A 14,805-nucleotide genomic window follows, 5' to 3' on the forward strand; every position below is an offset into this window, starting at 1 on the left:
CTACCTTCAATCTTTCCCAGCATCAGGGTCTTTTCCAATGAGTCAGTTCTTTGCATCAGGTGGCCAAAGTATTAGAGTTTCAGCTTCAATATCAGTCCTTCCAATGAATATTCAGGAATGATCTCCTTTAGGATGGACTGGTTGGATCTCTGTGCAGTCCAAGGGACTCTCAAGAGTCTTCTCTGGCACCACAGTTCATAAGCATCAATTCTTCGGTGCTCAGCTTTCTTTATAGTCCAACTCTCACATCCATACATGACTACTGGAAAAACCATAGCCTTGACTAGATGGACCTTTGTTGGCAAACTGATGTCTACGCTTTTGAATATGCTGTCTAGGTTGATCATAGCTTTTCTTTCAAGGAGCAAGTGTCTTTTAATTTCATGGCTGCAGTCACCATCTGCAGTGATACTGAAGCCCAAGAAAATAAAGTCTGTCACTGTTCCCATTGTTTCCCCATCTATTTGCTATGAAGTGATGGAACCAGATGCCATGATCTTAGTTTTCTGAATGTTGAGTTTTAAGTCAACTTTTTCACTCTCCTCTTTCACTTTTATCAAGAGGCTCTTTAGTTTTTCTTTGCTTTCTACCATTAGTGTGTTGTCTTCTGTATATCTGAAGTTATTGATATTTTTCCCCACAATCTTGATTTCAGCTTGTGCTTCATCTAGCCTGGCATTTCGCTTGATGTATTCTGCATATAAATTAAATAAGCAGGGTAACAATATATAGCCTTTCCCGATGTACCCCTTTCCCGATTTGGAAACAATCTGTTGTTCCATGTCCAGTTCTAACTGTTGCTTCTTGATCTGTATACAGATTTCTCAGGAGGCAGGTCAGGTGGTCTGGTATTCCCATCTCTTTAAGAATTTTCCACAGTTTGTTGTGATCCACACATTTATTTTTAATAAATTTATTTACATTTGGCTGCACTGGGTCTTCGTTGCTGTACTCTAGTTGCAGGACTTTCTAGCGCTTCCTCTAGTTGTGGTAAGTGGGGTCTACTCTTTAGTTGTGATGTTCAGGCTTCTCACTGCAGTGGCTTCTCATTGCAGAACACAGGCTATCGGGCATGCCAGCTTCAGTAGTTATGGTCACAGTCTTAGGTGCCCCACAGCATGTGGAATCTTCCTGGAGCAGGGATTCAATGTGTGTCCCCTGCATTGGCAGGTAGATTCTTAACCACTGGACCACTAGAGAAGTTCTGAATTTTGTTTTTTAACAGGAATCACAGAGCATAAAGGTCTTCACTGATAACTCGGCAGGTAAAGTATCCACCTGTAATGCAGGAGATACAGAAGATGTGGATGCTATTTCTGAGTTGGGAAGATCCCCTGGAGTAGGAAATACCCGGTCCAGTATTCTTGCCTGGAAAATTCCATTCCATGGATAGAGGGGCCTGATAGGCTACAGTCCAAAGGGTCACAAAGAGTTGGACACAACCGAGTGACTAAGCAGCGGCAGCAGCACAGAACATAATAATAGTCTCCAGTTCACCAATCTGCATTTTCTATGCTGGGCCGTTGGCCCATAGCATTTGGCTGGTTCTGTGGTTATTAAGGAGTCTTCCTGTATTCTAGAGAGACTTGAATAGTACACACTCTGGATATCACTGAAATCACAGTCAACTCTAGTCTTAACTAGCTCACATCACTCCATTTTGGGTCTACCCAAGGTAGTAATGAGCCATCTCTGGAATTTATTTTTGTGTATGGTATGAGATTCATCTTCTTCCATCTGGATATCCAGTTATTCTGGCTCCTATTTGTGAAAAGACTTTTTCTCCCCATTGGATTATTTTGGTGCCTTGGTTAAAATCAAATGATCAAATAAGTGGGATCTATTTCTACGCTCTCAATTCTCCACCACTGATCTATTTGTCAATCCTTATGCCAGTACCATCTGTCTTGATTACCATGCTTTTTATAGAGTATGGGAAGCAGGCCATGTTAAGTCATTCAATTTTGCTCCTTTCTTTGAAGATAGCTTTGGCTATTCTAGGACTTTTATGTTTCCTTATAAATTTTAGAATAGCTTGACAACTTAAAAGTGCTGCAATTTGAGTGAGATTGTGCTAAATCTATGGATTTGGAGAATTGACATCCTCTATCACTACTGAGTCTTCAATATGTGTTTTTTTTAACATGGTATATTCTTTTATTTATTTGAGTGTTCTTTAATTTTAGCAGTACTTTGTAATTTTCAGAATAGAGATCTTACATATCTTTTGTTAAATTATTCCTAAGTTTTTATTTTTTGTGATGCTATTTTACTTTTTTATTTTTTTGGTTGTCTGGGATGCTTGTATTTCACTCATATTCTCTTTTTTTAGAAAAAAAAATATTAAAAGAATAATGAAGGAATTTCCTGGGAGCCCAGAGGTTATGACTTGACATGGCTGGACAAACAAACAAAAAAAGAATTCCTTTTATCTGAATGTATAATATGAACATGAAATTTTTCACTTTACTGCCTCAAATGTGAGGTGTGAGAGCTGGACTTCCCTGCTGTACAGTGGATGAGAATCTACCTGCTAACGCAGGGGACATGGGTTCGATCCCTGGTCCAGGAGGATTCCACATGCCTTGGAGCAACTGGGCCCATGTGCCACATCTATTGAGCCCGCACGCTGCAAATGCTGAAGCTCATGCACCCTGGAACCTGTACTCGGATACAAGAAAAGCCACCGCAGTGAGAAGTCCACACATCACAAGTAGAGAGTGGTTTTGCTCTCTGCAACTAGAGAAAGCCCAGGTACAGCAACAAAGACCCAGTGCAACTAGAAAAATTACTGATTTATTAAAAAAAAAAAAAAAGAATAGTGGGAGACTTACAGATATTGAAAACAGATACCAAAGGGGAAACATGGGGTGGGGGGAGGGATAAATCAGTAGCTTGGGAGGAACACACACACACTAGCATATCTAAGACAGACAACCAACTCTATTGCATAGGGGACTCCACTCAGTATTCTGATAACCTATATTGAGAAAAGAATCTAAAAAAGAAAGAATATTTGTATATGTCTGAGTCATTTTGCTATACACCTGAAATCAACACGATATTGTAAATCAATTACACTCCCTAAACTCCAATAAATATTTTTATAAAAAGAATAGTGTATGCAAAAAAAAAAAAAAAGAATAGTGGAAATGATTCATTTGTCCATTAATAGAATGGGTAAATAAACTTGTGACACAGTCAGACAATAAAAGATGACCAAAAAAAAAATCACAATACTGATGGAGACAACAACTTGACTATATCTCACAGATGTGATAATGAGTAAACGAACCAGAACGTATGTACTGTTCATGTGCTGTATATTCCCATTATATATAAAGTTCATAAACATGCAAAACAAAGCTATAGTGTTTGTGTCAGAACACTAGTCAGCATTAGCAGCAGAGGGACCACAAGGGCACCTGGGGAGGAATGCTGCATGCTAGTTACCCGGGTGCACTCAGGGTGGGATGTTCATTGACCTGCACACTTTTAATATGTGCTGTCTTCTCTATGTGTGCTTCAGTGATTGTCACACAGAAAGAAATCATCACAATACCCACTCAGTGAGGCAAGATGTCCCTGGTAAGTGCTGGAAAAGCAGGTTTGGGGCTGTAGGTCCAAGCATGCTTCCCAAACCTGGCAAAGAACTTGAATGAGCACAGTCCTGCTGCCGTCGCTGAGTGCTAAATGAAGTTGTTGGCTTGGGGACGCCTCTGCCTCGGTTATGCCCTGTATCATGACCTGATGTGGGATTATTTATGCATTTATTTATTTTCTGTCTTCCCAACTAAGGTGTGATCTCACTGCTGGCACATAGTAAATTCACAACAAATATTTATAGGATGTATTTACCTCTATATCCTCTATATCCTTTATATCTATATCCTTCACTAACTGAGCAGAATTTGCCTTTCTCATGAATACATTTTTTCACCTTTATTCTTTTTTTGCCAACATCTATTGTCTGATATAGAAGCAAAATAAAAGAAAGAGGAAAATTTTCCCTGTGATGAGAACTCTAAGGATTTACTCTCCTAAGAAATTTCATAGATAACATCTGATAGTGTTTATTATATTAATCATGTTAAACTACCATCAGTTACCCTCATTTCACATACTAGCAAGATTATGCTCAAAATCCTTCAAGCTAGGCTTCAACAATATGTGAACCCAGAACTTCCAGATGTACAGACTAAGTTTAGAAAAGGCAGAGAAACCAGAGATCAAATTGCTAACATTTGTTGGATCATGGAAAAAGCAAGGGAATTCCAGAAAAACATCTACTTCTGTTTCATTGACTATACTAAAGCCTTTGTGTGGATGACAACAAATTCCAGAAAATTCTTAAAGAGATGGGAGTATCAGACCACCTCACCTGTCTCCTGAGAAACCTGTATGCCAATCAAGAAGCAATGGTTAAAAATGGACAGGGAACAACTCACGGTTCAAAATTTGGAAAGAAGTATGACAAGGCTGTATATTGTCACCCTGCTTGTTTAACTTATATGCAGAATGTGTGTGTGTGTTAGTCACTCAATCATGTCTGATTCTTTATGACCCCATGGGCTGTAGTTCGCCAGACTTCTCTGTCCATGGAATTCTCCAGGCAAGAATACTGGAGTGGGTTGCCATTCTCTTCTCCAGGGGATCGTCGCAACCCAGGGATCGAACCCGGGTCTCCTGAATTGCAGGCAGATCCTTTACCATCTGAGCCAGCAGGGAAGCCTATATGCAGAATGCATCATGCAAAATGCTGGGCTGGATGAATCACAAGCTGGAATCAAGATTGTGGGGAGAAATCTCAACAACTTCAAATACACAGCTAATACCACTCTAATGGCAGAAAGTGAAGAGGAACTAAAGAGCTTCTTGATGAAGGTGAAAGAGGAGAGTGAAAAAGCTGGCTTGAAACGCAACGTTAAAAAAATGAAGATCATGGCATCCAGTCCCATCACATTATGGCAAATAGAAGAGGAGTAAGTGGAATCAGGGACAGATTTTATTTTCTTGGGCTCCACAATTACTGAAGATGGTGACTACAGCCATGAAATTAAAAGATGCTGCTCCTGGGAAGGAAAGCTATGACAAAACTAGACAGCATATTAAAAAGTAGAGAAGGGGGGGGGAGGGGGGCTGGAAAAAAAAAAAAAGTAGAGACATCACTTTGCCGACAAAGGTGAAGTTCGCTCAGTTATGTCCAACTCTTTGCAACCCATGAACTGTAGCCCACCAGGCTGCCCTGTCCATTCCCCAGACAAGAATGCTGGAGTGGGCAGCCATCCCCTTTTCCAGGGGATCTTCCTGACCCAGGGATCAAACTCCTGCATTGCAGGCAGATTCTTGACCATCTGAGCCACCAGGGAAGCTGATAAAGGTGCATATAGTCAAAGCTAGGATTTTCCCAGTAGTCATGTATGGATGTAAGAGTTGGACCATAAAGAAGGCTGAGCACCAAAGAATTGATGCTTTTGAATTGTGGTGCTGGAGAAGACTCTTGAGAATCCCATGGATGGCAAGACGATCAAACGAGCTAGTTCTAAAGGAAATCAGCCCTGAATATTTATTGGAAGGGCTGATGCTGAGGCTGAAACTCCAGTACAGTGGCCACTTGATGCAAAGAGCCAACCCACTGGAAAAGAACCCTGATGCTGGGAGAGACTGAAGGGAAAGGAGAGTAGGGCAGCAGACAATGAGATGTTTAGATGGCATCACCGACTCAACGGACATAAATTTGAAAAAACTCCCGGCGATGGTGAAGGACAGAAGAGCCGGGTGTGCTGCAGTCCATGGGGTCGGAAAGAGTCGGACATGACTAAGCGATTGAACAACCACAGTACATCCCTGGTACTTGTTTATTTTATAACTGGGAGTTCATACCTTTTGACTACCTTCATCGAGTTCTCCCACCCTACCCACCACAGGCTACCTCCAGTAACCACAAATTTGATCTCTTTTTTACTAGTCTGTTCATTTGTTTTTGAAGTATAATAGACCTGTAACACTATTTAAGTTGCTGGTGCACAACACAGTGATTCAATGGGTGGTGTGTGCTAAGTCACTGCAGTCGTCCAGCTCTTTGTGACCCTATGGACTGTAGCCCGCCAGTCTCCTCTGTCCATGGGGTTCTCCTGGCAAGAACACTGGAGTGGGTTGCTGTGCCCTCCTTCAGGGTATCTTCCTGACCCAGAGATAAAATCCTTGTCTCTTACCACTAACCTGCATTGGCAGGCAAGTTCTTTACCACTAGTGCCACCTGGGAAGCCCAATATTGGTATACATTTGTGAAGGGCAGGGTGAACATGGTGAAAGGCAGGGAAGCCTGGAGCGCTACAGTCCACGGATGGGGTCACAAAGAGTCGGACAAGATTGAGCGACTGAACAACAACAAAATTGTGATATTGTGATGTAATAAGAAATACAAATATTTGGTATTCATCTCTTGACAGGAACTCTTAATCCACTTCTAATTGCCTAAGGGATAACAGCAGTAAAGATGAAAGGGGCATCTTTTGTTATTCATAACAAGCCTCTTTCAACCCGCTTATTACTACAGGACAGCTGGTTGCCAGGGGAAACGACCTTGAGACTAGAGGGTTGGATATTTTAGCTCCACCTGCTGACTGCAGGGGAGAGGAAAAAGACTGGAGTTTGAGTTAATCGGCAGTGTGCAGACCTATATAATGAAGTGTCCATTTAAAATAAACTCTTAACTGAAAGGATTCCAGAGCTTCCTGGTTGGTGAACACGTGGAGATGCTGGGAGGGCAGCCCATCAGAAAGGTCATGGAAGCCTAGCGCTCCTTCCCACATACCTTCCTTATGCTTCTCTTCCATTTGGCTGTTTCTCAGTTGTGTCCTTTTATGTGCTTAGTTGCTCAGTCATGTCCGACTCTTTGTGACACCATGGACTCTAGTCCGCCAGGCTCCTCTGTCCGTGGGGATTCTCCAGGCAAGAATACTGGAGTGGGTTGCCATGCCTTCCTCCAGGGAATCTTCCCAACCTAAGGATTGAACTCAGGTCTCCCACATTGCAGTTGTCTTCTTTGCCATCTGAGCCAATAATAAACTGGTAATTTAGTAAGAAGCTCCCCTGCTTGTTTAAATGGTAAAAAATCTGCCTGCAATGCAGGAGACCCTGATTCAATCCCTGGGTCGGGAAGATCCCCTGGAGAAGGTAATGGTTACCCACTCCAGTATTCTTGCCTGGAGAATCCCATGGACAGAGGAGCCTGGTGGGCTACAGTCCATGGGGTCGCAAGGAATTGGACATAAGTAAGCGACTAACACTTAGTAAGTAAACTGTTTTCCTGAGTTCTGTGAGCTGTTCCAGCAAACAGTGGTCCTGAAGAAGAAGTATGGGAACCAAGGATATATAGCTGGTTGGTCAGAAGTACAGGTGACAACCTGGACTTGCATTTGGTATCTGAAGTTTCTAATGAGACTGAGTCCTTCATCCTGTAGATTGGATGCTGACTCTAGATAGAAAATATCAGAACTGAATTAAATTGAATGCTGGGGACTTCCCTGGTGGTCCAGTGGTTAAGACTCCATGCTTCCAATGCAGGGGATGTGGGTTCGATCCCTGGCTACAAAACTAACATCCCACATGCGGTGTGGTGCAATCAAAAAATAAAATAAAATAAAAGACAGGGAGAAACCATGTCAGCCCCACTAGAATGGTTACAGTGAAAAAAAAAAAAAAGGAAAAAAATTGAATGTTGGACACCCAGTTGATATCTACAGAGAACCAGAGAGTTACTTGATGTGAAGAAAACTCTCACACATTTGGTGGTTAGAACTGAGTCTGTGAGTAAGAGAAACTTTTTTTTCATCTATAAAAACATAATTTTTGTATATTAACCTTATATTTTACAACCTTGCTAAATTCACTTATTAGTTCTCATAGCTGTAAACGAAAATCAACCCTTTGGAAAACAGTCTAGCAGTTACTCAAAAGGTTAAACATAGTTACCATATGACACAGCATTCCACTCTTCAATATATACACATAGTTTAAATGAAAACATACATCCAAACAACAAAAAAAAAGAAAACATATATCCATACAAAAAGTTATATATGAATATTCATGGTGATGAAATAAAACCCATATTTTATAACAAGACAAGAAAAATTTGGGGACTTCTCTGGCAGTCGAGTGGTAAGACTCTGCTTCCACAGCAGGAGGTATGGATTTGATCCTTAGTTGGGGAACTAAGATCCCATACATATATGCTGCATGCAGCATGGCCAACAAACAACAAAACAAGAAGACAGGAAAAATTTAAACATAAAAATTTTCTTTGTCCATTTGGTCCTGCTGCCTCCCCTTTAGTGGGTATTGTGCATCTGCATTAACTAGACCTCCTTAGAGATAACATTCCTTCTTAAACTCATCAAGGGTCATAACTCCTCAGGAGATAACCTTCCTTCTTAATCCTATGACTCACCCACTGCTTGCATTGTACCTGTAGATCTGGATTGTGTAAACTGTCAATAATGTTAACATCCCTCAGTCTCAAAACCACATATAACTGTGCTTTGACCTCTACTGGGCAGAAGAGCCTGGAGGAGGGCATGTCAACACACTCCAGTATTCTTGCCTGGAGAATCCGATGGGCAGAGGAGCCTGGTGGGCTACAGTCCATGGTGGTGGTTGTTTAGTCGCTGTGTCTGACTCTTGCAATCCCATGGACAGTCCATAGGGTCGCAAAGTCTGTTGTTTGCCCAACAATTGCCATCCTATAAGGAGCATCCAGTGTGCATCTAGCATGTAATAGGCTTTCTCTATTGTGATTACACGAGCAAATGAGTGACTGTGAGAATAGAGAGGACTCCTGGCCATTACAGAGAGCAAGCACAGTAAAGCTGTTGCTCCCAAGAAATTACAGCTCAAGACACGGGCCACATTTATACACAGTTAAAAATCAATATAGGGCTTCCCTGGTGGCTCAGTGTTAAAGAATCCACCTGCCAATGCAGGACTCGATCCCTGATCCAGGAAGATCCCATGTGCTGCAAATCAGCTAAGCCCATGAGCCACAACTACTGAAGCCCTCACACCCTAGGGCCCATGCTTTGCAACAAGAGTAGCTCCGACTAGCCACAACGACAGAAAAGCCCACTCAACAACAGGACCCAGCACAGCCGAAAATAAATAAATAAAATCCATATAATTATTGGGATTTCCCTGGTGGTCCAGTGGTTAAGACTCCATGCTTCTGCTGCAGGCGGTATGAGTTCAATCCCTGGTTAGAGAACTAAGATCCCACTTGTCATGCAGCACAGCACCCCTCTCCAAAAAATGAATTTATCATAGAGAAACAAACATGGAACGTGTGTATTTAGCTTCATTCCCTCCCAAAACTCAGCCAAAACAATAGCATATATAACTTGACATGGAAAAAAGAGAACTGGAAAGGGAAGAGAAGAGCTGGGTCAGTTTTTGAACATGGAAAGTGGTGATGATGCGGGCTATGATTTAGCAGAGAAGAGGAAGCTGAAACCTAAGTGTTGACTCTGGCAGTACACTACATTTTGAAAGCATATTAAAATGACCTGTAAGATAAAGAAACAAGTGTGGAGACCTGGGTCCCACTAGGTATAAATAGTTCAAAAATATCTCTGGGTATATGGCAGTTCCTCAAAAAATTATATATAGAATTATCATATGACCCAGCAATTCCACCCCTGAGTATATATGCCAAAGAAACTAATGTAGGCACTCAAACAAATGTTTGTATATTCTGTTCATACAGTTCATAGTAGTATTATACACAGTAGCCAATAGATGAAAGAAATGCAATGCAAGTGTCCACTGATGGATGGATAAACAAGATATATATACATATATATATATAATATAAATACACACATATATATGAATTGTGTATATTGCAGGCAGACTATTTACCATCTGAGCTACCAGGGAAGCCCCTGAACCATATCATATATGTATGTATGTGTGTGTGTGGTCTGTCTCGACCAACTCTTCGCAACCCCATGGACTGTAGCCCACTAGGCTCCTTTGTCCGTAGGATTTCCAGGCAAGAATACTGTTGTGGGCTGTCATTTTTGCCATTTCCTCCTCCAGGGGATCTTCCCGACCCAAGGATAGAACTCATGTCTCCTGCATCTCCTGCATTGACAGGCGGGTTCTTTACCACTGAGCCGCCTGGAAAGCCATATATATATATAATATTATATAAGACATAATTATACAATATATTAATTATCATTGTTATATTATTCTAATATATTATAAATATATAAAATATATTATATAATAATTGTATATTTATAATTACAATTAATTAATAATATAATTATTATATAATACAGTATTATTATATATTTATTAATATTACATTATATATTATATGATTAATGATTGATTATATAATTAATATTATATAACATATTATATAGTATATAATATATATATTATTATATAGTATATTATATAGTATATAGTATATTATATATAATATATATAAATATATATTATATGAAATATATGAAATATATTATATTATATATAAGGTATATTATATTATATATTATTATACACAATATTATATTAATAGGTATATAATATTATATAAATATTATATAGCATATAGCACATATTATTATACATATATTATATATAATTATTTTATATAATATGTATTAATTATATATAGTATATATAATATCTAATATAATATATAACTAAATATATATTATAATATATTATATATAATTAATGTATATATAAATGATATATAATATATTATGCATAAAATATATTAATATGTTAATATTAATGATAAAAATGTTAATATATTAATATAAATATATTATACATTATACTATATTATATAATTAATATAGATAAATAATATATAATAATATATTCTATATTATTATATATTTTATTTATATTAATATTGTATGTTATATTATATAATATATAATGTAATATATATTACAATGTAATATGTGTATGTATAATGTATATATATAATATAATATATAAATATAATATTTATATTTATAATATTATAATATATATTATATTATTAACTCTAACCCTAACTGTGCCATAAAAAATTACAGTTAGGGTTAGGGTTATATATAATATATATATTATATAATATTAGGGTTAGGGTTATATATTATATATATATTATATATATAATGTAATATATATATTACAATGTTATATAATGTAATATATGTATATATAATATAGAATGTAATAATATGTTATATAATATTATTATATTTAATATAATATTATATCTAATATATAATATAAATATATTAGGGTTAGGGTTAGTTAACTGTGGCTCTCAGTGTCAGGTTTATGGTGAGGGGGTAAGTTTCCAGGTTGTCTCTGGCCAATCATTCTGACTCAGGGTCCTTCCATCCCGGTGGCACACACACTGCTCAGCCAAGACAGATTCCAACAAGGAGGATTCTGGGAAGTTGGTAGGACATGTGGCATCTCATTTTGACCTTTCCCAAAATTCTTAAGTTAGTGGTGTCTTGTTAATTTCGTCTTCCTTACCAAAATCTCCTGTTGTAGAGTAACTCATGCAAATGGTTACTATGGTGCCTGGCCAGGGTAGATGGTTTCAGTCAGTGTTTCTCCTAACATTATGACACCTGCTACAACATGGAGGAATCTTGAATCTTCACTTTATGCTAAGTGAAATAAGTCAGACACAAAAGACAGATACTGTTTGATTCCACTTGTATGAGGCACTAGAGTAGTCAAATCCATACAGACAGTGGAATGCAAATTCCAAGAGGGAGAACTGTGGAGAGGAACAGAGGAGAGCTAACTGATAGTTGAGGAACCCTGGGAAAACTAGGAACTTGGCACCACCAGGTGGGCTGCAAATAGGGAATTCACCTATTCTGCAAATAGGTGAAAGTCTGTATAAGGAGCAGTTAAGATTTTTTTGTTGTTGTTAATTGTTTATTTATTGAAAGACTATTTCTCACCCCAGATAGTCATAGTTTCATAGTTCAGGAACACAGGAAAGTGACAAACTTCCATGGAAATCAACCCAAAGAAATTCTTTATATTCCAAATCACTTAGCATTCTGAAAGATACCAGCCTTCCTCATCTCCTCAAAATCTTTCATGCAATCATAATTTCTGTAGAAATCTGCATATGCCTTCTTTCTTCGTTCAGCCACAGCAAACTTATAGAAAGTTGCAAACACCAGGGAGACCATGAATGCTCCAACAATATGAAGTCGCAGACGTTTGGCCAGGAGGCCACGCATCTGAGGTTTTTCCAAAGCAGTGGACGTGGTAGTTTTTCATCTTGACGGCTCAACCGCGACGTCCTGCAGTTAAGATTTTTAATCTCTGTATTTCCAGTCCCACAGGTGAAAGATTTGTTGAAGAGACTGAACCTGAGAGATTCCTCTACTTTCAGTTGGATGGCCAAGGGCTTTCAGAATCTGCACTGGGGATTAACTGAAAGTCTGCTTATTAAAAAATAGGATCACTAATTCCCTTCCTCCTCCCTGTCCTACTCCCAAAATGATAGCATCAATGTGTTTATTCTAGGCAGGAGATCTCAGAATGTTTCTATGGTGAAACTAAATGACCTGAGGAATGTAGGGGATAGTGATGCACAGATACAGACATTTGGAAGTTCCCAAATGAAAAAGCTGCTCAGCATTGGGTTTCTCACAAGCAAGTTCACCAGTCAGCAAGCCCTACCCAAGAACACAGAGCTTCCAATGGCCTTTATCCTACGGAGTTAATTGGTGAATGCTCTCAACACAAGGATCCCAAACCAAAAGAAACAGCAGTAGAAAGAACTTTGATGGAAAAATAGACACTTCTTGGAGAAAAAGAATACTTCAGTTCAGTTCAGTTCAGAAACTCAGTCGTGTCTGACTCTTTGCAAACCCATGAACCGCAGCAATCCAGGCCTCCCTGTCCATCACCAACTCCCACAGTCCACCCAAACCCATGTCTATTGAGTCGGTGATGCCATCCAGCCATCTCATTCTCTATTGTCCCCTTCTCCTCCTGCCCTCAATCTTTCCCAGCATCAGGGTCTTTCCAAATGAGTCAGCTCTTCGCATTGGTGGCCAAAGTATTGGAGTTTCAGCTTTATCATCAGTCCTTCCAATGAACACCCAGGACTGATCTCCTTTAGAATGGACTGGTTGGATCTCCTTGCAGTCCAAGGGACTCTCAAGAGTCTTCTCCAACACCACAGTTCAAAAGCATCAATTCTTCAGCGCTCAGCTTTCTTTACAGTCCAACTCTCACACCCATACATGACCACTGGAAAAACCATAGCCTTGATTTTAAAGAAACAAGAGACTAACCAGTATCCATAAAACTAGAACAGGATGTAATAACAAAGGACCAATTGGAACCATGAGAAAACTAAAATCAAAGAGCTAACACTGTAAGATAATGAGTAAATCTCCTAGAAAGTATGACAAAAAGACAAATGAGTCAGGCGGGGGCGGTGGGGGGGGGTGGCTGTGGCGAGACAAAGGAACAGTAAGAGAAAAAAGATAATTTCCCCAATGAGCAAATGAAAGAGAACAAAGTATCAAAGAAATAATAAAATTTGGTACTTCCCTGGTGGTCCAGCAGTTGACTCCAGGCTCACAATGCAGGAGGCCCAGGTCAGGGAACTGGATCCCACATGATGCAACTACTGTATCCTGCAATGAAGATTGAAGATCAGACCTGGCACAGCCAAATAAATAAACAGATAAAAAGAAATATTAAAAAATAATAATAAAATTTAAGATTAAATCTCTAGATTGAAAGGAATCACCAAGGACATCAATGAAAAACTTCAGAACATCAGGAGCAAAGATTCTAAGATTTTATATAGAGAAAGAGTTCACATATAGAAATAAGAATGACATCAAATCTACCAAGAGACGCTAGAAGACAGTGATTAGCAAACTTCTGAAAAAAAAAATTCTCAACAATAATTTTATTCTCAAACCATCTCTCAAGTGTTTAGGTAAAATAAAAATATTTTCAGACCCAACAGGACTTTTTGCCTCCCATATATTCTTTCTCAGGAAGCTCCTGGGGGTTATTTTTGACCATACAAAGAAGGAAACTAAGAAAAGGAAAACGTTACCCAGGAGACAAAGAATCCAACCTAGAGGAGAAGGATTAGGAATTTCCAAGGCACCCCAAGCTGGATGGCAGGTCTAAACAGCTTGAAACAGAAGGATACAGACTGTCAGAACTTCCTTGAAAAATTAATTTGGTAGGTTTGACCAAGTATGTAATTGCACCCTGAGGCTATTGAAGTTCAAACTGTCAACAGGCACAAAGAAAAATACACAAGTGAGAAAATGAGGTAATTTTCTTCAGAAAAGTTTTCAAGAAAGAAAATGCTATCACAGTCAATAGTATTTACACAATCATGATAAAATGTGAACACGATTTAATACAAAATTTTTATTTAATTAATTTTAGCAAAGAGGAAATAAAGGGGTATGAGAAAGCAAACACTTAGCTGCCAGGACTGAAAGTTATAACTTATCATGCTCTCTTACAGTGGTTTCTTCATGGAGAAAAAAAAAGTATGGTCATGATACATTCACTTTTATACCCAAACACCCCTCCAGTTCTGGGGTAATACCTCATGTTGTCAGACTTAGTGAGATAAGACCATCTTCTCCCCTTCATTGGAGAAGGAAATGGCAACCCACTCCTGTGTTCTTGCCTGGGAGAAACCCACGGACAGAGGAGCCTGGCGGGCTACAGTCCATGGGGTTGAAAGGAGTTGGACACGACTGAGCC

This window comes from Dama dama, chromosome 5, assembly GCF_033118175.1.
Source record: "Dama dama isolate Ldn47 chromosome 5, ASM3311817v1, whole genome shotgun sequence".
Lineage (NCBI taxonomy): Eukaryota > Metazoa > Chordata > Mammalia > Artiodactyla > Cervidae > Dama > Dama dama.